Below are 23,365 nucleotides of genomic sequence, written 5' to 3'. Positions count from 1 at the left end.
TACCTGACGGTAGATGAAATGGCGCCATATGCACTGCCCCTGTCCTGTTTGGGTACACGTTTTGTTCATAAAATGGCAGCCTCCTGTCATACAAGGTGTGGAGAGTAGGTAGTGACATCATACCGCTGGCGTATGTCATCATGGCAGTAGGTGGTGTTCACTGCCGTGCAACTGCTCATTGGTTAACATTGCTGTCTATCAGAAACAGGGGCCAATCAAGATCACCATCAGTAGTGATGGTGCACACCGCCGCGGTCTCCAACGCCATTTGGGTTGCCTATTCCACTTGACTCCTGCACCTCAAGATGGCCACTACTCCAGTGAGTGTGCTGCTGTGTCCTGACTCCGGTCCTGGAAATGGCACGGGCTACAGGGGAACAGGCCCCAGCCTTCACATCGTTGGAGTTGGAGAAGCTGGTGGATGGGGTCCTACCTCTGTACGCAAAGCCGTATGGGCGACCAGAGAACCAGATGTGTGGTATTCATGCGTCCTAGGAATGTGTGCCAATGCATCAGAGGGTTGTGCACGTGGCTGGAGAATGTGGGCATGGATAGGTACAGTGTGTCAGGTCATATGTGTGTTGGCTCGTGGATGACAGTAAGTTTGCATGGTAAATTTTCAGGTGCTGTTGTATCCCATGTGTTGATCTGACTGGGTTCTGGCCAGGAGTCCACTTGGCTCCACCAGCCTGCCCCGTGCCCCTTATCCTGCCAACTGCCACCTGGACAGCAGTTCGAGGCCCTCCTCCACCCGCAGGCACCCGCCTGCGCCTCATCCCTGGTGCCTAGTGGTAGGCATTCCCTGGTTGTCGCGTAAGTAATCCTTCTGTGTGCTTTGTAATTTGTATTGCCGTTGTATCGCCGTTTTATGTGTCTATTTTGTTATTAGCATCTTTTTCCTGACCTTTTGTGTTTTTCTGCGCTGGTTCACATAGCACGTTTCTGCCCCGTGCCCTCCCCGTATATCTTTCGTTGCCTGTTTTTCACCGCCTGCTTTTCTACTGGCTCTGGCCGGTCACTGTTCCCTCTGCCGCTGCCTCCCCTGCGGCCCGCCCCCCTTGCACACCCTGTGGCCCTCCCTTCCAGCTGTTCCACCCTCCCACCCCACTCTCTTAATGGTGCCCGCTGCGCGGAGCCCCTTGTGACTACCTGACCGGGTTCTGGCCAGGAGTCCACTTGGCTCCACCAGCCTGCCCCCGTGCCCCTTATCCTGCCGCCTGGACAGCAGTTCGAGGCCCTCCTCCACCCGCAGACACCGCCTGCACCTCATCCCTGGTGCCTAGTGGTAGGCATTCCCTGGTTGTCGCGTAAGTAATCCTTCTGTGTTCTTTGTAAATTGTATTGCCGTTGTATTGCCGTTTTTTGCGTCTATTTTGTAATTGCCATCTTTTTCCTGACCTTTTGTGTTTTTCTGCGCTGTTTCGCATATCGTGTTTCTGACCCCGTGTCCACCTGTATATCTTTCGTTGCCTGTTTTTCACCACCCGTATTTCTGTTCTCCCCGCCGCTGCCTCCCCTGCGGCCCACCCCCCTCGTACACCCATTGGCCCTCCCTCCCGCCTCCCAGCTGCTCCACCCTCCCACCCCACCCTCTTAATGGCGCCTGCTGCACGGAGCCCCGTGTGACTACCTGACCGGGTTCTGGCCAGGAGTCCCCTTGGCACCACCAGCCTGCCCCCGTGCCCCTTATCCTGCCGCCTGCTACCTGGAAAGCAGTTTGAGGCCCTCCTCCACCCACAGGCACCCACCTGTGCCTCACGCCCAGTGGCCCTCCCTCCTGCCTCGCAGCTGCTCCACCCTCCCACCCCACCTTCTTAATGGCGCACCAGAGCCAAGCCCGTCTGCTCCCGTTCGCTCCTGGACTGCGCCCAGTGCCAGTCCCCCTGGTCCCCCTAAACCAGACCCCCCCCCCAGATAACACTACTCAACAACCACACTCCACTCCATCAACCCAGGACTACTCCCCGCCTGCACCCAAGCCAACCCCAAACACACGCAGGGACCTTTCACCCGGAATGTGTGCCGGTTCTCCTGCTCCCCCACAAACACCAGAAACACCCACACGCCCCACACAAACCCCAATGCTCCCCTCAACAAATACCACAACATCAACACCAAAAACTCTCACACAGTCCTCACGCACCCCAACAGACCCTACTCCAACACCAACAAGCCCCACAACCTTAACACACTCCAAAACACCACCACAACCCACAGCAACACCAAACACCTCCACACCAACACACCCCACAATGCCACTAACACCCACCACACCAACACCATCATACACTACAACAATAACAGCCCCCGCAACCACCTAAACTGCATACTCCTAAACACCCGCTCCATACACAAGCATGCCATCGAACTCTGGGACCTCATCACATCACACTCACCAGACTTTGCCTTCCTCACGGAAACTTGGATGAACCCCTCATCTGAGCTCGACATAGCCACAGCCACCCCGGATGGCTACAAACTCCATCGTTGAGACCGTTTAAACAAACCAGGAGGTGGCATCACCATTATTCACAAAAACACCATTAAGGTCACCACCAACACACACGACACCCTAGACAGCGCAGAACACATGCACTTCCTAATTCACATAAACGACAACACCACCATCAGAGGAACCCCCATCTACAGACCACCAGGTCCCCGCCCCTCCTTCTGTGACGCCATTGCTGACACCATCAGCCCTCACGCCCTCACTTCCACAGACTACATCCTCCTTGGTGACTTTAACTTTCACCTGGAGAACCCCCACGACCACAACTCCACATCCCTTCTAGACAACCTCACGAACCTCGGACTCAAACAACTGGTCACATCACCCACCCACTCATCAGGACACACACTAGATGCAATCTTCACCTCGAGAAACCACATAACCTACACTCACGCCACCGAACTCCACTGGACTGACCACCACTGCGTCCACTTCTCCTTCTCCAAACCCCCCACACACCACCACCAACACACTACACCCTACCGCATGTGGGACAAGATCCCCACAAAACACCTGAATGGCCAACTTGCTCAGAAACCCCCAACACCAACGCCCCCAACATTGCTGCCCATAACCTCACAGAATGGATCACAACCTGCGCAGACTCACTCGCCCCTCTTAGAAGAAACATCACCACCCGCAACATTAAGAACACCCCCTGGTTCACCACTGAACTCCAAGCCTCCAAGCGTGAATGCCGCAAAACAGAGAAAGCTTGGCGACAGGAACCCTCAACCACCAACTTCTCCACCCTCAAAACCACCATACGCAAACATCACCAACTCACCAAAAGGGCCTACTACAAGGAACGCATAGACAGTAACTCACACAGCAGCAAGGAACTCTTCACCATCATCAAAGAGCTCTCCAAACCCAAAGCCAGCAACATTGACCCCAGTCACACACAACACCTCTGCGACTCCCTCTCCAACCACTTCCACCTCAAAATCTTAGACATAAACAACAGCTTCACACCACAGGCATTTGCCACCCCCAGCACCGACACGATCAGCAACGACTCACCCCCCCCAACCTACTACTCACCTGGGTCCTCACCAACAATGAAGAATCCGAAGTAACAATAAATTCCATCCACTCTGGCTCCCCCTCAGACCCATGTCCCCACCGCATTTTCAACAAAGCCAGCCCAACCATTGCTCCCAAGCTTCGCACCGTAATCAACAGCTCTTTCGATGCCACCACCTTCCCAAACTCCTAGAAGCACGCAGAAGTCACCGCACTCCTGAAAAAGCCCAAAGCAGATCCTGATGACCTCACCAACTACCGCCCAATTTTGCTTCTCCCCTTCCCCGCCAAAGTCGCTGAAAAACTAGTGAACACCCGCCTGTCTCACTTCCTAGAGGAAAGCAACGCACTCAACACCTCCTAGTCTGGATTCCGCAAGAACCACAGCACTGAGACCGCCCTCATCGCATGTACTGATGACATCAGAGCCAAAGTCGACAAAGGCAAGACCGTCACACTCATCCTCCTTGACCTCTCCGCCGCCTTCGATACGGTCTGCCACCAAATAAGCACTCATCCTCCTGGACCTCTCCGCCGCCTTTGATACGGTCTGCCACCAAATACTCCGCACACGCCTCCACAACGTAGTTATCCGACACAAGGCCCTAGACTGGCTTGCCTTCTTCCTCACCGAAAGAACTCAGAAAGTCTGCCTCCCTCCCTTCTACTCCACAGCCACCAAGATCATCTGCGGAGTACCCCAGGGGTCCTCCCTCAGTCCCACCCTTTTCAACATTTACATGGCCCCGCTCGCCAACATCCTCCGACCTCACGGAATCACCATCATATCCTACGCAGACAACACCCAACTTGTCATCTCCCTCACCCGAAACCCTACCACCGCCAAAACCAACCTCCACGCTGGACTCCTTGACACCGCTAAATGGATGGCAGCAAACCACTTCAAGCTAAGCTCCAACAAAACAGATATCATCATCTTCGGCCCCAACAAAACTATATGGGACGACTCCTGGTGGCTCACCGCCTTAGGATCCCCACCAACGCCCGCTAACCACAAAAGCAACCTTGGCATCATCCTGGACCCTTCCCTCTCCATGACCCAGCAAATCAACACCATCACCTCCTCGTGTTTCAACACCCTCTGCATGCTGCAAAAAACCTTCAAATGGATTCCCATAGAGACCAGAAAGACCTTCACCCATGCACTCATCAGCAGCAGGCTAGACTACGGAAACGCCCTCTACGCCGCCACCACACTCAAGCTCAAGCAAAAACTCCAGAGGATCCAGAACGTAGCCGCCCGCCTCATCGTGGACCTCCCACACCATGAACACATCTCCTCACACCTCAGATCCCTTCACCGGCTTCCAGTCAGGAAGAGGATCACCTTCAAAATCCTCATCCACGCACACAAACCCCTCTACAACACTGGACCAACCTACCTCAATAAAAGAGTAAACTTCCACACTCTCACTCGCCACCTCCGCTCTGCCGACCTCACACTCGCCACAGTCCCCCGCATCCAACGCGCCACCTCCGGAGGCAGATCTTTCTCCTACCTCGCCCTCAAAACCTGGAATTCCCTCCCCCCCACCCTCCGCAAGACTCAGAACCTCCTGCTCTTCAGAAAACATCTTAAGAAATGGCTTTTCAAACAGTAATCGCCCCCCCTTTTGACTCCCCCTCCCCCAGCGCCTTGAGACCCTTACGGGTGAGTAGCACACTCTATACATTTTTGATTGGTTGATTGATTGATTAATGGTACACCTCCACTCACAGCGACATTTTCCTCTGTGTGTTACATGCAGGTTAGCGCCCATCAGAAGAAGGGATACTGGTTAGCCGTCACCGAAGAAGTGCGGACCCTGGGGGTATACAGCCGGCGGAGCACCCTCTGCAGGAAGCAGTGGGAGGACCTGAGACGCTGGGCACGGAAGACCACAGAGGCCCAGCTGGGGACAGCCTCCCAACGAGGAAGGGGTGCCTGTCGGACTATGACCCCCCTAATGGCCGGGATTCTGGTGGTGGCTAATCCTGAGTTGGATGGGCATTTGAAGGCAGCACAGCAGACACAAGGGGGTGAGTACCACCACTGTTCAGATTGCTTTTTGTGAAGTATAGTCGGGTGCAAAAGGGTGGTTGGCAAGTAATGGCTGGGTGGTATACAGGTGTGTCCATGCAGGCGTCCCCCTTTCCTTCAGTGGGATTGTAATTGCTTAGAAGGGGTAGGTATTTTGCCATGTAACAGGTCCCATGGGTGGACTAGTGGGTCTGGTGTTTGTCCTCTGAGACTGGACACATTGTGGTGGGACAGCATCCCTCTTCGTTGTTCCAACTCAACCTATTTGGAAATGTAGGGAATGGATGTTGTTGTAGTTGGCCAGTAAAGTGTAGGTAGGTCAGTGTAGTGTGGAAGCTAGAGCACCAACCAGAGGTACCTACCTTGATGTAGTGGGTAATGTTGAGGGATAGTGTCTGGGGTGGGTGGGAGTGCATTTGTGCCAACATGCCATTCAATCAGATATTGACAGCCTACTTCCTTCTTTTTTCCAACACCCCCTCTCTGTGTTCTTGAGTCCTTGTGTGCATTAGCATCATCTGGTGAAGGAGCAGAGGCACCAGCGAGTGGGGATGCTGCTGCCCATGGGACCCAGGAGGCTGAGACCACCGACGCAAAGGGGACCAGTGGGATGGAGGGTGAAGGGGAGCACCACGGGAGAGGCAACTACCACAGCAGGTAGTGACTCTGACAGCTCCTCCAATGGCAGATCCCTGGTGGTGGCGGACCCTTCTGGGACCAGCGGATCTACAACATCTTCCGCGACCCCCCATACCAGCCCCACCCTCCCAGTAGCTACCCCCTGAGTTGCCCGTGCCCCCTCACTAAGGAGGGTGTGTCTCTCCTTCACCGCAGGTACCTCTGCCCCTGCTCCAGTCAGGCCTGTAGCCCTCCATGAGGAGGCTATAGACCTCCGGAGAACCATCACTGTAGGGCAGACAACCATTGTGAATGCCATCCAGGGGCTGGCATCCCAGATGCAGCAATACAATGCTTACCTGAAAGGCATTCACAGTGCCATGTCTGACCTAAAGAGATCTTTTCAGGCTCTGGCCTCCTCTTTGACGGCAGCCAGTGTACCTGGTTCTTCCGTCCCCCCTCCCACCTCCTCTGCCCCTTACAGCACCCCACTCCCTTCACCCATCCCAAGCACACATACAGACAAATATGCACCCAAGACAACACACAAGATACTCAAAGAGGAACACAGGCACCACACATCCCACCACAAGCAGGCACACACCTAACATCCAAGTGCACACACCACAACATCCACTTCCCCAACTGTGTCGCCCACCCCTCCTCCCTGTCTGTCACCTCACAATGCACACCCGCATTCTCTGCACCCTTAGTCACTGCCCCAGCCACCATTCTCACAGTCACCACAACTGCTGACATCCACTAATGCACCCCAGACACCACACCCGCACCCACCACAACTTTCACAGACACTAGCTGCACACTCACCAGGCCTGTAGACACCCCCACAGCATCCATCTACACTAGCTGCCTGTCTACTCCCACTGTTTCCGCCCCTTCTCCCAGTACATGCAAACGTACCCACACATCCACGCAACAGTTATCCACCAAACATGAGCAGACGAAGCACGCACCTGCATCCACTGACAGCACACCTACACCAAATAATTCCACTCCCTCAACCTCAACACCCAAACCTGTCTCCAAAACACCACCATCTGCACCTAAGAAGCTTTTCCTTTCCTGTGTCAACCTTTTTGGAACCCACTGGCCCACCCCGTCTTGTTGCAAAACGCTACCTTGGCCTCACCAAATCCACTCCTTCCTCATCAGAATCCTCCCTACTCCTCCCTTCACAGTCCTGTGCCCCTTCCCCAAGGAGGAAAAGAACATGTATGAGGCCTGATCCCACTCCCACCCCCCCGGTCCAAGCCCACTTCCACTCCTTCCCAGGGATAGCCCAAAACCCCACCCACTCCGAAACCTAAGCCAGGGAAAAGCCCAAAACCCCACCCACTCCGAAACCTAAGCCAGGGAAACCTCCTCCCAAGCCGGAGTCCCCACACCCACCATCACCTACCCTGCTCCCTGAGGTGCCTGCCTGCCCCATTGATGCCCCTTCCCTGTGGAGGCCATGGTCATGGTGGGAGTCAAGTGGGGGCCTTGTGGGCCGAACTGGACTATTTGAGTGGACTGGCCCATGGCCTTGTCTGTACTTATTTTTCTGCCTCCAGTTTCTGGATCAATATATCCGACCAACAGACATGTTGGTGCAATGTTCTTCTGTAGTCCTGCGTTTTAAAGTGGGAGGGTCGTGTACACAGGTATGTGCTTCATATTTTCTTTCTGTGCATGTGTCAGGTAAGTGTCTACCTGTACAGATTGTGTACATAGTTTGGGGGGGTGCGTTGTGGTGTTGGTGGTGAGGGTGTGTGTGTGTGTGTGTGTGTGTGTAAGGGTGTCAGTGTGCGTGTGTGGGTGTGTAATGTCCCCATCCCTCCCTTGTTTGCTAGGTGGCTGTGCTCACCGTTGTCATCTTTGTCAGTGGTCACGGTCCTGGAGGAATGTCACAAGGATCAGCCCTGGGAAGATTTTTAGTTCACTCTCCATGTCGGCCTCGGCGTCGTCTGTGTCCCTACGGTGAGTGTTTCCTTATGTATGGCTCACTTCCGCCAGGTTTGGTGTGGCGGTGGTTCCATCCTGGAAATCTTGGTGGTGTGGTATTTCGTAATACGGTGGGCGGGAAGGGCCTTTCTGCCTGCCTGAAGATGGCCATCGGCGGCGGCTCTCCCACTCTGGCGGTAGCAGTGGTGAAGTGGCTGGTCTGCTCACATTTTCCCATCTGAATCATAATACAGTGGTCCAGACCGCCACCCTGTCGGCAGTCGCACCTTCACTGCCGGCGGGGCATTTCAACACCGCCAAACTGATAAGGACCACCATTGTATCTTCCCTACACTGTTGTTCTGTTGAACTGCAAACTAATATGTCATCAACATTCTGTAACAACATACTGGCACGCTGAAAGTTGGACAGATTCTTTTTTACCACCCTGTTGAAAATGTTAGGAGATTCACAATACTCTTGAGGCAAACGAGAACACAAATACTGAGTAACCATTTCTGATCACATGGAATGATCTTTTGCATGCGTTCTGAAGGAGTCTCCATAACCCCCTGAATTGCTAGCAGCTTTTATAATCTAATCTTTTATCTGTTTACTCAATGTTTTTAATTTCTTACACTAGTCCTCACAAATAGGAAACCAGTCAACAGTCATATTAAACATTATACATCACAACAATATTATACTCTGTCAATAGTAACATTACTCTATGGCCATATGTCTAGTTACATGCACACAAATGCATTCATCATCAACATTTTTAAAAATTATAAACACTTAAACTACTCTGAATATTATTCACAACTGTCTGACTCTAACCTGTAAACTATGTGGGTAGCAACTAGTCATTTACCTCTGCACTGAAGAGAGGCTAACCCTCAAACCATGCGTCTCATAGATCATAGAATGACTTCTGGACACTAAGCCCAGGAGGGTGATTTGAGTGTTCAGATCGTATTTGGAGGTAACATTTAGCGACATCAGCTTTTCGGCTGTCCCACTGTGCCAACTGTTGTTGGGAAACTGAAATAAAGAAAAACAGGACTCCCCTTGGCAAGGAAAAAGCAAGCTTACAGTCACAGCGAGGAGAGTAGCTATCCCCACATAGGTAGACAGCTGGTCTCAAATGGCTGTTTCGGGTTCATGGATGATGGGTAGGTGAAGAAAAGCTCTACTCCAAGGAGCTCATACATGATAGCCTTGGAGTAGTAGCATCAATGTGTTCTCAAGGGACCATTACTGAAACAAAGAAGGTCTTCACCATTAGAGGAACAGTTTTCCAACAAAACTATTAATAGATCTCACTAGTGAAGAGCACTCATACTTTCTTAGGGAGTTCTAGGTACTCTTTAGGTCCTGATGAATAGCCACCAGATCCGTAGGGATTATTAGGGCAGGAAACATGTCGACCACAATTCCTGTAGTGTAGATAGTTGTTCTCACACAGATTTTGGTTTTCCTCCTCTCACATTTTTTGAGCTGAGGGACTCTCCCCCTCCCCCCCCCCCCCCCACACACACACCTTTTTTTCACACCCCTTGGGGGAAAGCAGGTCATTATACCTGGCCATTTCCCACTTTGTTTTTAACCTATTCATAGGTACTAAATAATGTTGTTTGCAATACATCAATCTGGCACTCATAGTCAATTTTAACTTTACTTGTTCGAGTCCTCCCCACATCTCACTTTTTCCTGTCAACCACAAGCAAGGATCTCCAGCAAAGAGCCCTCCTGCGGAGCCTGCCAGGCATTGCAGCGCTGGCCTGACGAGGAGCAATACCCGATGATAAAGCATATCACCTATTAGTGACTGAGGGCAGTTGCTTCTAACAAACTAATGTGTTTTGATGACCTGGTGACTCCCTACCTAAGTGGTTGTGTGGTGCCCAATATAACGGGACATTGTGCTTTGATAGCATTGCTCAAATGGCTGTTCACAGACAGCTGCTGAGCAATGATTGTTTACAAAAGGGCATATAATAGGTTAATCAATAGTCCCATATTATTTGTTTCAAAACATCACATCACCTGTGTCCTCAAACTCCTAACCTTTTCTCTACAGATTTTTTGTTGTAATTCTAACAATGCTTAACAAACCATTTATATGCTTCTTTCATATGTATGCATGTGTTTATTATTGCTCTTCTCCCAAGACTCCTAATTAGAATCTGTGTACACTTGGCTATTCCTATCTCCTGCTCATATTCTTTCAGTCATGTTTTCAAATTACCAAGAACACTGAATAGGCGCTTGTGTGCTGTGACCTTAAATTCCTCAAAGGTGGCAAACACAGGTTGTCCTTTAACAAAGACCTTGTTGATCATGCACTCTATTTTCCAGTGACCTCTTCACCTGTCTTGTATCATTGTGGAACGTAGGCCTGCACTATTCTTTCACCATGTATAACTCTGTAACACTCTCTACTAATGTCTGTGATGGTGCATTTTCTTCACATTTTGTTTTCTCTCTACCATCCTGAAGGGGCTTTGTAACCTGTGTGGTAGATCTTGTGTCTGAGCTGTGTATCTGCCTAACTTCAGGGATAGCTCACCTACCTAAGGCTTACAATTGTTAGATCTGGAGGGGCAGCCCTACTCATCACACCCTAACGTACTAAAACATTTCATGAGTGCCCTTCCTGAACTGTCTCTAGCATTTTATGGCAGTTTCATTTGGCCTACATTTACATCTTCTTTGCAATGTCAGTGGTTATGTGCATTTTGTAAAGTTGAGATTGCACGCATGTATAAAAACCTAGGCCTGCTACTGATTGATAAAGATCCCTGTGTTAGAAATGTTATTTAAAGATGAAGCAAATTAAGAAAATGTAGATGTTCCTATGGTTACTCTCATGTGGAGCAAAAATTACTGGCTGTGGATTGGATGATAATGTTTCTTCAATAAATGTCCACTGGCTCTGGGATAGGTGACACTACATCACCGCTGAGAGACGTAGATTTACAAGCATGTGGTCGACCTACAGTACATTCACAAATACATGGCAAAAATGTACCGAGCCTAGTTCTAAGGAGGCTGAAGTCCCTAAAAGGTGGGTGATATACTAAACTCTGCAAGTTAATGTCTTTCAGCATAAAATGTTAATTATGCTTTGTCAGTTTAAGCTCCACATTACAGTAAAATGCAAACAAAATGAATTGTTAACACATGTAAATGGATATGATGGGCAACTACATTGCTTCAACATTTCTTCAATGTTAATCAATAATTTCAGGATAAACATTATGAAATCTATTACAGTTTAGGGTAAGTCAGTCCAATTAATGCAAATATCAAAATACAATTTTAATAAATGATTACTATGAGAAAGTCATCCTTTTAGCCCTATTCACCTCAATTGTTTCTGAATGATACTGGTGGTAACTGACTCCGACTGTGCTCTGGGCTCGGCTAACCCGGCCCAGGGCCAGTGCTCTGATGAGAAAGGTATATGGTAATTGGGTATAATTACATTTTGCAATGACAGGCCCCTGTAGGTCCCTAGTATATAATAAGTCAGTGGGGATTCAAACTACCTATAAGACCCTAGTATATAATAAAGCAGGGAGGTTTAGAGGCCCACTTGATTTCCTGCACTGAAAGGTGTACTGCTGAGTTGCCTACTGTCACTTTAAAGGGAGCCCTGCCTTGCAGACTGTCTTCAAAAGTAAAATATATGCAAAACCGACTTTGGAATTAAAGGTACTTCCAAAGTGGTAATCTATCTTATTTTTACATATGTCCCCCCTAAGGTCTCCCGTAGGTGCCCCATGTGTGGGGTGCTATGTAACTATAAGCAGGGACATTATAAAATATGTTTTATATGGCCTTGTGAGGGAACAATTGCCCATTTCGTTTTTCCCATTGTAGAAACGTAGCTCCATAGGTTAACTTTGGAATATTTTATTGAAGTATAAATATTGCTAGGAAGAAGGTAGAAATGTCATTCAAGGACTCAAAGGATTGGTAATGATGAATTTGCCACTGTTCAATTAATCATAACTATTGCAGAAAATACATTATAAGACTTTCTTTTCTGTGAGCCACAATTCAGCCTTCTAGCAGCCTCCCCTGTTTGGTCAGCCTTAACAGGCTTAGCTAGGCTGCTTTGATAAAGTGATAAGTGGCCTGCATAGAGCTGAGGTTATCTGGTGGGGGGAGCTCTGCAGCTTCAGAGCACAGGCCAGAAAGAGGGCTGGATAAATCAAACTGGGCTTGAAAGTGAACAGGACAGAAAGGAATGCCAGCCGAGCCTACCCCCTCTCTATGTATCCCCCCAGCCAGATGTCAAGCCAAGGAATGGAATTTGCAGATGATCTGGAAGGGGAGTGTTAATGGGAATGAGCCACACCAGTAGGTTGGTTTTAGCCAGGTCTTACTCTCCTGGAGAGGAATCCTCCATCTTGGATTTTTAAAGTGAAGTGCTTTGTGGGACAAGAATATGCCACACTTTGGAGGAAGTTGTCATGCTTTTGGGTGGCTCCCTGCATTTCATTGGACAGGGGTGCTCCCCTGCTTCTCCCTCCAGACCAATGAATAAAAATGTGAGAACTGTATAGCAACTCAAATCTGCTGCCTGAAACGACAACGAGAAAGAGGACTGCCCTGCTGGAACCCTGGCCTGCACTCAAAAGACTGCTCTCTGAAGGATTGCTCCTGCTGCACACTTGGTAGTACACCCCTGAGGACTTTGCTTTGCTTCTAAAAAGATTAAGGAGTGGACTCCCTGAAAGCAACAGGTTAAAAGAACTTCAGTGCACCATCTCCACAAAAGGTCCTCAGCTTGGAGTATATCCAGAGCACTTTTAAGGATTTGGCCAGGTGCATTGTGGGAATTGTAGTCCAAACTTCTAAGGACCATCTCAGAGCCCCTAAAACCTCAGATTTGTGTTTTGGACACTTTGAAACCATAAGGGGGACATCAGGAAGAAGTTTCAGATGTTTGGAGAAGTTTGGAGCAACTTTTGGAAAAAGATCTATAGAGGCACCGACCTGAAGTCGAGATCCAAGCCTTCGACCGCAACCCAGCCTGAATTTAAGTTTGTCCCACTGAAAGCTCTGGAGCTCCAGACTTTCAGGATTTGACTGGGGCCTAACGGAAAAGCCTTCTGACAAAGTTGCATCAAAATCGGCTTGCTGGAGAGGACTGCATGACATTGAGAGAAAATCCTCCAGAAAAGCTTCTAATTCCGAAGGTAACATTTTGATTGAGGCCTCCCACTTAGAGTATCTGAGCAGGGCTTCATCGCGGTCGGCCTCGAATTGTGACTTGGTCCCAGTCTAGTGTGACCAGATGTGCCCGGTTGGCACTATTGGCTTTTCAGCACCTGAAAGCACATTTTTTTATTTAATCTTTACAAATTCATGTCTCTGGTTTCCTATATTGGATCCTTATCCTTTTGGTGTCATGTTAAAGATAAAAATATTTCCTATTTTTATAAATTGGTGTGGGATTTTTATTGTGTGTTGTGTCTTACTTATTTACATACCTGCCTCCTAAGTTAAGCCTGCCTCCTTGCAGCCAGCTACCAAGGGTTGAGCCTGGGGCTAATGTACTGAGACATTGACTGGACCCTATGTTGGGTGGGGGTCTTGTTTCTAGTGGTAGGTGCATACTTATCCCTACTAATGATCCATCCTCCAACAATGACATTTTCATTAAAAGTCATACCACATACGTTTCGTCATATGTTTCTATAGTGAGTGCACCTCATAATGCGTGTTAAGTGGAACACTTTACATTCAATACTAGATTAGTCCCTATAATTAATTCAATAATATGGTCATAAATAGGTGATGATTGTGATGTTACGGATGATAGCAATCTATGCTATTCCAGTGATGTAAGCCCAAGTGATGACTTCGAAGCAATTATGGTGCTTTTGAGCAAACACAGATGTGGTACTGTTTGCTAAGGGCAAAGGATGGATATATTGGAAACTATAATTGATATATTTGACAGTTTATATTGCACCTAAGCAATGGAACATCAGATGTAAAAAAAAAAAAATGTGCTTTAAATGCACACCTAGACTTATTTTGAATGTTTTCTCCAAGACGAACCCTTTCACCATACCCCATGAACGCTCATAGGCGATCAGATTCACTGCATTTCTTTGCATGTAATGGAGTCCAACCGAAAGACGTATGCCCCACTGGTCAGAAAGCTCACAAGACACCACTGATCTCACACCTTCTGTCACTAGGAGAAATGGTGCTAGGAGCTTGGATTGGATGGATAAACAGTGTGAGGTAGTTGGGCACATGGCAAGTGTGAGCCGCTTCAGGCACATAGATGAACCTTGTCAGTAGGGGTGCACAAGGTGAAAAAGTATGTCCGTGAAGTCAGGTGAAGGTCTCCGACTCTGTGGAAAGTCTTGTATCACATAAGTAACAGAGCCAATTTCCTGCAGAATGATGCTGATGTAAGGTGATCAGATCCCCCTGGATTTGTCCGGACAGTCCCAGTTTTTCAAGGACTGTCCCGGCATCCCTACATATATTGGAAAAGTAAATACGTCTCCTGCTGTGCTGCCTAGTCTCATTCGCACAGCACGGTAGGATTTGATAAGAGTTGAATCAGTGTTAAAAATAATCCTCAGTATTTCAATTGATTCCTATTTCTATGTCTATCCCGTATTTTTGGTCTGAAAATCTTATCACCCTATGCTGCTGCTGTGCCTTCAGGTCATCTACTTGATCAGATTTTGAGGAGCAAGAACCGGGACAGGTCAGACATAAAAGAAGGACTAAAGACATTACTCTCACTTTTATATCTGGCCTACCCCGTTTTTTTGCATAGCTTTGTGAATGTGTGCCTATACATGTGTGTGTGTGTATATAGAAACATACACACACACACACACACAAAATGTACAAGACTACATATATAAAATTAGCTATGGCTTGACCTCCCACCCTGCACCCCCAACCCACCTCCACCCATCTCTCTCTGCTCCCCACTCGTCTCTCTGCTAGGAGCAGACAGGGGACTGTGTTGGCTGACAGTAACAGATGAAATACTTTAATTATTTCATCGTTTTTAGGCCTCTTTAACTTTTGCTTCCCTAGAAGATCTGACCTCTGTCCCAAAAACCGTGACATTATTTAATAATATGACCTTTGTCCTAAAAACCGGGACACATTTAAAATTAGGAGAAGAGTCGGGACACCGGGACAGTCCCCAAAAAACCGGGACACTCCAAGAAAATCCGAGACGTCTGGTCACAACATACTTACATCTACTTACTTTGCTGCCAGAAGTCCTGCCGCGTGGCTTATAGCAGCGGGAAAATGATGGATACCCAACACAACAGTGACAGTGGTACATGTCTGCCGAACAGGATGCACCTAGTCCTGTGTGTTACGTTTTCACGTGGAGGGTTCTGCTAGGGGCCGCACACAGTGAGATAACTAACAGACACGTTCTAGTTGGTATAACTAGCCTTTGGCAAGACAAGCCTCCGGCCCCCCCTGTAATGGTCGGCCTGGAAAGAGGCCGACCCCACCCCTCTACCCCCTTTTAACCCATCCCTAAAGCCCACCCCCACTTACCTGTCCACCAATCCAGGCGCACCCGCGCCACTTCCTGTCGTCCCGAAAAGGCCCGCGGAGAGACTAGAGCGAGTCTCTCTCTCCTCGGGCCCCCCCATTCCCCACGGCTACGTCAGGAGCGTACCACCTGTGGATTTAAACAATAGGGGAGACCACCGGATGATACCAGAGGGGTTCTCCTCGGCCAGCGGTCTCTCTCACAACATAACACTGTGCTGCAGCAGAATGTTGCAGCCTGTGCACGGGGCCTTTTCGCCACAATAAAAAAAAAATACACCTGTTTTCCATTCTACGCTGGTGAACTTTAAAGAAAAATTCAAAAGTTACGAGGACTAAAACTCCCCCCACCTCTTCAGACCAGGCAGAGACAGTATAAGATGCTTAGAGCACGTGCATAGTATATTATTGTATAGTGATTTACTACAGTTAACATTCCCCGCCAGGTAATACTGACTATGGTGCATTTTTCACGATGCCTGGCCCACAATGTGTTCTATTGTTACAAAGTTAGAAAAACATGGTGTGCACCAGGAGTTGCATACAAAGGAAGTGGTTATAGTTCTTGCACATTAAACCTACTGTGACTTTTTAAAGCACTGAGCGGTGTTGAGATTAGCTCAAACCGTGACATTCCTTCATGTCTCCAATAATCTCCTTTTTGTCTGAAATGTCCAGCTACGTGTCAGACCTTTGCTTTCCTTCCAATTTATGACGGCGGCAGTATTTTCTCTTTTTGTGCTGAACAAAGGCACATTTAAGGAACTGAACACCGTGATGCTAACTTTTTTGTCTTCATGTTCAGCTGCAAAGCACCTCTAATTTTGCCTGTCAGTGGTTCTGAATGTCTGGAGACAGCCAGGATATTTCCACATCAGTAACTAAGAAAAGGTTCGAACACTCTGCCTTTCAGAAAACTAACGTTATATGAATGACAAAAAAAGGACTAAAAAAATAAAAATGTATGGGTAAGCTTTGCTGAACTTTTGTTCGTTGATCACAGTGCTTCACTTTTTTCTTTATTTGTTATATATTTTTGATTTTATTTACTTCATAAAATTATTTTGACGCTAATGTGGTGTTAAGGTGGCATTTCCCATGCGCCATAGTTACAAAGTTGTGCAATGCTTGCATTACGGCACTTTTTAAACCCTTGCGCCACATTATGCCTGCGCCAGGCAAAATTTATGCAAGGGGGGCTTTCCCCCGTTAGGGGGGGCTGAAAAAACGTCGCAAGGAAATCTATGAGATCTCCTTGCCCCATTTTTTCGGCACTTTTAACTTCAAGGGGGGCATACAGTTATTTATAATGGGCCCTTATGTTCTCCCATGGAGTAGCACAAACATTTTGGCGCTACTCCTGCAGAGTACATCAATAGTGTCACATAAAATGACGCTGTTGCCCCCTACCCTGCACCATGGTGCGCCGTATTTTAAATACGACGCACACATGGTGGCGGTAGGGGGTGCAAGGAAAGTTGCGCTGCACTGAGTGCAGCACCACTTTCCATAAATCTGCCCCAATATTTTTAACGATGTTTCCCCTAGTGGCTCCCAATGAAATGTCTGACTGCAACGGGACTTGGATTGTACCTGTTTTGATTAACGTCCTGATTACGTACCAGTAATCATCATTACTGTGAGTAGCCCTCCTTATCTCAGTGATTACATTATGAGGGGTGCCACACCTTCACAGGCACCATGGCCCTTTTTAACAGCTTTAATCCACGCTTTTGGACTATTCTGGCTATATCAGAGGACATATGATAGTCCAGGAAGCCTCCATCAACTCTGTCATCCCCAAGAATCAATTTGTGAAAGAATGGGAGGTTAGGAAAAATTATGAATGTATTAGGGCGAGAAAGGGTATTCAGAATAATTAAAATTACCAGTAAGTAATCAGAGCATTACCTCCACTGCCCTACTTTTCTTAGTCTTTACATGAAAATTACTGGTAAGTAATCAGGACATTACCTCCCTGTCTTGCCCTCACATAATGGAGATATAACAAAGTAGCATATCACAACCGTGAATTTCGCGAAAAGAAATTTCAGTATTCACAAACAAGAGCCTGAAATTAAAAAAAATCCTGATGATATTAAAAGAAGCTACTGAAACCACAGCAGCTAACACACCGGTTGCAAATTCGAATCTCTTTACATTTCCCATTTGCAATCTGTAATGTGAAATAAATACAGCGGTGTAACCCGTGTAGCATGTCTGCAAATATGTTGAAGTGATGCGCCTTCTGTTTCTGCCCATGAAGCTGCTATTCAGCAAGGCGAACATCCCTGAACAGGGCCCGGTAAAGCCGCTCCCTCTTATTCATAGGCTTAAAGTGAAGGAGAAGATGTATGTCTCTATCAAAAACCTCCAGCGTTCATAAATAGACTTTCACATAGTCTATAGTCCTCTAACCAAGCAATAAAGATTTTAATGGCTCTAACCCCATCCAATAAATGTCACAACTTTTCTCCTGAAGAAGAAGGAAAATACAAAGGTGGGGGTAATCTCTGGTTCAACATGAAATGGAGAAATTATCTTTGATTGAGAACTAGGTCCAAAGCGTAAAACAACTATCACAACTTGCAAATAGAGACTCCTAAAAGAAACAGCTGCTATTTAATTCTATCTTCTCTAGCAGATGTTATTGCCAATAAGAAAAACTTTTTAAGTGAACACAATTTCCCATCTACCTCCTCCCTTGCTTTGAAAGCAGAGATTTGTAAGACCTTCACAAATAAAGTTAATTCCCATACTGGGACTGATGACTTGCGAGGCTACCTTTCCCAAAAAAGACCTTTTAAAAACAGGCTCACAAGTCCTCCATATTTTCCAACCATCTCCATGGAGATGTAATGGATTTAGTTACTCAGAAGACCAGGCTTGGCACTTCCGACTGGACTGTTCCTATTGGAGCAGGGCCAAGACTGATTTATTCATAACATAGTCTAATCTGAGGTGGCATGTTGGGCAAAAGAATGGTGGGTTTTAATGCTACCATAAGCAATTGCTAGTGGTTAGACATCTCAGAACAGATATACAAACTGTGAAAAAAGAAAATAGCAATAAGCATGGAATTTAATGCTAGCTGCATTGTTCGTAGGGCACCTTCACAATTTGCCTTTACACATACTAGAGTCCATTTTAAACAAACATTCCCAGAGACCTATGATCACCATTGGCCCTCTTTTGTAAACTTGTATGTAAGATTTATTGCAAACATCCCTATCACCTTTGGTGTGTCTGATCTATTCTGAGAGTGAAGTGCAGTAATATCAAATACACGTGCTGTACCTCTACACTCCTTGTGGAACACCTATTCAAAGAAATGTATTCTTGGTTTTCCACATACTGCAAAGGTCACCAGGTTAATTGTCAGCTGTGCCTGGTCAGAACTAAGTCAGTTTGTAAAACCCCCTCCCCAACCTGGAGCAATATATCACACAAGAAAAGTCAGATGGAACACATACTCCTGGCTGAACCAACAAAAATAGCAGCAATGCTCCTGGACAGTCAAGAGCAAAACTGGTACAATTACCAACCTCTTAAATTAAACTCCAGAAAACTTTGCTGAGTACTGAGTTTTCCTAATAGGTTTGCTATATCTGATTCACATAGCCTGGAAATAAAGACAGGATTGTTGGGGACTGCTAGGCAGTTGTCCTTCACACGACTATAAAACTGGGGTTTCTGCACACATCCAGAGGCTGTAACACGTACCTTATGGCTTGTGACGACACATTAAGCTTGAGCTGTACACATGAGACTCGTGGTCAGCTGTGAGCAATTATGACTGCTTTTTAGCAAGCTCCCAGCTGTCCGCATGTATCCCCTGACATCCTACATAATTGCAGGCCCGAGGAGGGATAGATCAGACCTATCTGATCCCTGGGTGTGGTGGGGAACAAGGGGAGCGCTTCAGTGGCCTCAGAGTCAGCCTGAAACGGAATCCGGGGTGGATGATTGTTGCAGCTGCATAGGCCCAAGATGGCGGCTGCCATTGTGTGATGGAGGATCATGGTCAGCTCTGTGCCAGTGCGTGGCTCCTGTCGAGAGTACGGATTCACAGTGGGGTCTGACACCAATACCCTTTCCTGGCTCCCCCAGGAAATCCTACATGTGCCCTGGAAGAATTAATGGAAGCAGAGTGGGGCCGATGCTGCAGGCTGCACCATGGCACTTGGCGGTCTAGGTGCAATAGCGAGCAGGCCGGTGGCCCACCCTTGATGGGGAGCCAATGTCATAGAGCATAAAGCAGAACGAGCATAGACCCCTGATTCCTGGCACGTGAAGCATATTTAGCCAGCAGGGTAGTCGAAAGGAGCTCTCATTGACCTTGAGCAAGCATGTTAGCACCGAATGGGAGGCATTTAAGGTGGTGGTATGTAGGCGTTGCCTGAGTCAAGTTGTAGGAGTCAGAAGGACCTTAGAGGAGAAATTAATGAAGCTGGATGGCACTATTTCAAAATGGAGGTAGAAGTTTTGGCTGATCGCTTACTTAACCCCCAACTTTTTGAAGAGAAAGAGAAGTATGCTACCACAGTGGAATGCCTGAGAGCCATTAGCCATACAGAATTCTTAAGTACAAATCATGCGGAGGAAGGCAAAGTGGGGAGGCCTTTGGCTGATCCATTCTGAGGGTAATAGCAATCTCATAATCCTAATCAGAAACCAGATTGGGGATCCTGTACATACCCAGATGACCACCCACAAGGTGTTCTTACAGCATGATAGAGAGTTCTACAGCAGAACATACTTCCCAGATAAGGTTACCCTGACACGGTTGACAAATGAAGCCAGGGAGTCAGTGAGTGGGCCCTATAATGGAAATTTAAATCAAAGCGGCTCGCAAAGAGTTTGCTCAGGGCAAGGTACCTAGTTCAGTCAGCTTTCCGGCAGAACGCTGTCAGAACTATGCATTCCTGATTGTACCACTCTTGACAGATATGTACATGGATTCATTGGAATGGGTTCACTTACTACCACCACTAAGGACGCACAGATAATTTCACCCTATCCATGTTCAGTAAGGATCTTGCTAGTCATCTGTACCCCTATTTGCAGGACTAAATAAAAATAAAATCAGACCAGTTTGACCCCTAAGAGCAAAACATCCCTAAACACAAAGCTTTTCATGATTTACAAGGGAATCTCTTTGGCGCAATTCCCAGAAGCGGTGGTACTCACAAATAGGTATGCAAAAAGCGTTTATCACTGATCACTGGGGATATCTTAGTGCTGTTATGAAGAATATGAATATGGTTTGGGATGGGAGGAATGTATTATACACAGGGGCCTAGGAGAGAAGTGTTAGGTCTTATGTTGCATGACATTGGGTGTAGAATGTCAGCATTAGAATGCAAGCAAGGGATTCTAATTGAACCTGGTCAGTGACAGTTGGAGGAAGGAGGCATTGGTGGAAAGAAGTTTTTCACGATCGGCCTGCATTATTAATATATATGTATAATAAACTTACCTGAATTCAACCCACGACTCTGTATTGGCGACCAGGGACCCCAGCAGGATGATTCATCCCACATGTGATTCTGCTGTGCTTGATTTGCAGACTCGACTATTCTGGGCCAATTCGCGGTGTTCGCCTTTTCGAGGCCAGCCTCTTTCGGTGTGGACATCACTGCTTTGAACGTTGACTCTTGGCTGAGATGTTCTTATACCCAGAAACTCTTAAAATTGTGAGTACAACTCTCGCGCTGTCCGCGCTACCCTGTGCTCCGTTGATTTTCACCACGTGACTTCAAAGCTGATGCAGCTGTGTGACGCACTCTTCTTACGTGACCTTGCTACCCCAACATAGCCTCCTCACATTGACAGCCATATTGAGGATGTTTTGACTTTCCATGGCAACTTCCTTCAGCTTTGGTGATATGCACGCTTTTTGATAGCGTATCACATAAGCTTTTGAAACACTGCTGATACACACACCTCTAAAAGCGTATCATTGATCAACATAATTTGCTTTTATTCCTTCGAAGTTACAGTAATACGCACTCTTTTAAAATCGTGTCACTAATCTTTTACGCTACGCTTTCATTGACAAGTACATCTAGAGAAGATTATATAATAAATTTAATTAACTCATCTGTGATGCACAAATGCACAACAGTAAACAGTATCTCACCAACTGTCAACATTTTACATTATAAGCCCATCACTTTACATCCACTGTGTATTCACATGCATTAGCAGATACTGTATAATTGAAACACTTTAGAATTTCAAGCAAACTTCATCTACTAGACTATTGTGTACAGATATATATTACTTTAAAAATACAACATTCAATAATTACACCTCCTGTTTTTTCACCAAGTCCTGCCTCTCCTGAATCTGATTAAGAATTGTGGAAGGAAAGTTTTGAAGTATATTTGGATGCTCTAGAAGGTGATACATATAGACACACAAGAAAAAATGTGCAATCTTACTGCACTGTTTAGGATCAGAAGGATGCAAAATATTCAAACACATTCCTCAAGAGATAATTACATTAGGAGAAGGTGAAGGAGATGGGGTATTGATGAATATGCCTCAGCCATCAAATCTCCTGACACCATATTTAAGGGATGTAAAAATGTCATCATGAAAAGGCATGAATTCTACAAATTAGTTCAAGTAACAAGTGAATCTGCTGCAAGTTTTGTGGGAGTTTTAAGGATTTTGGCAGTATCTTGTGAATACAAAACCTATGAAGAGGAAATGATACGTGATCAACTGGTTGAAAAATCTATCAATAAGAAGTTGCAAGAAACCTTATAATCAACTCCGCTCTTAACGTTGAATAAAGTGGTAGAAATTGCAACCAGAATAGAGAATACTACATCGTACATGGAACAAATGAACATATTGAGTCAAAATCACATCAACAAAGTGTATTAATAGTGGGGAAAAATAAGAAAAGCAAAAAGAAAGGAGTGGTTTGTTTGCCTGAAAAAGTCACAAAAAAGGAAACTTTAAACAATTTGAACTTTATAGACGTGGTAGCACATCTCACTTGGGAAATGTCAATGTATGTCCTGCTGTGGACAAAGTATGTGCTAAGTGCATAAAAAAGGGGCATTGTGCCAGGGTTTGTAGGTCGTCAGCAAAAATATTACATAGCAAAATTTGTAAAGTGGAAGACAGTAGAGCATAAAATAATGACGACACAACTAGTGATGAGTATGAGGTATTTACAATCAATGACATGTCCAAAAATGATATGCATAATGTTGCTGTGTGTGCTGTGTGCTTAGACAAAGTAAAAAGACCTTTATAATCATTGATGGAAATGAGGTGAGAGTAATGGCAGATTTTGGATTTCCATTCACATTATTTAGTGAACAAAAATGGAAAGAATTTTTTAGCCACATAAAATGAAAGGATTCCACTATAAAACCAGTAGGTTGCAGAGGTAAACCAATAGAGACACTTGGGGAGTACGAGGCTGAACTCAATTTTTAAGGTAATACTTCAACAGGAATTGTTTATTGAGCAAAAGATGATGCCTGTTTGTTAGGTTGGCATGATCAGAAGAATTTGGGTATATTGTTGGTTGCTAACAACCCTGCTCAAGTAGTTTTAGGTAAAGATTACAAACAAGTCTTATCTATCAAAAATAATGGATGGGAGAGTGTGTATCCTGAGGTATTCCAGGA

General features: G+C 46.6%; 1 long non-coding RNA gene across 1 annotated transcript in view; it reads left to right on the top strand.

The window, feature by feature from the left end:
• LOC138265249 (uncharacterized) overlaps nucleotides 1-21,402 on the top strand; it is a 179,823-nt gene extending 158,421 nt beyond the window's left edge. The window contains exon 3 of the long non-coding RNA XR_011199320.1: nucleotides 21,280-21,402. This is a non-coding gene — a long non-coding RNA (uncharacterized lncRNA). The remainder of the gene's footprint in view (nucleotides 1-21,279) is intronic.
• Nucleotides 21,403-23,365: the final 1,963 nt, after the last annotated feature.

Source organism: Pleurodeles waltl, chromosome 11 (assembly GCF_031143425.1).
Source record: "Pleurodeles waltl isolate 20211129_DDA chromosome 11, aPleWal1.hap1.20221129, whole genome shotgun sequence".
Taxonomy (NCBI): domain Eukaryota; kingdom Metazoa; phylum Chordata; class Amphibia; order Caudata; family Salamandridae; genus Pleurodeles; species Pleurodeles waltl.
This window is presented reverse-complemented; position numbering and strand designations above follow the sequence as displayed.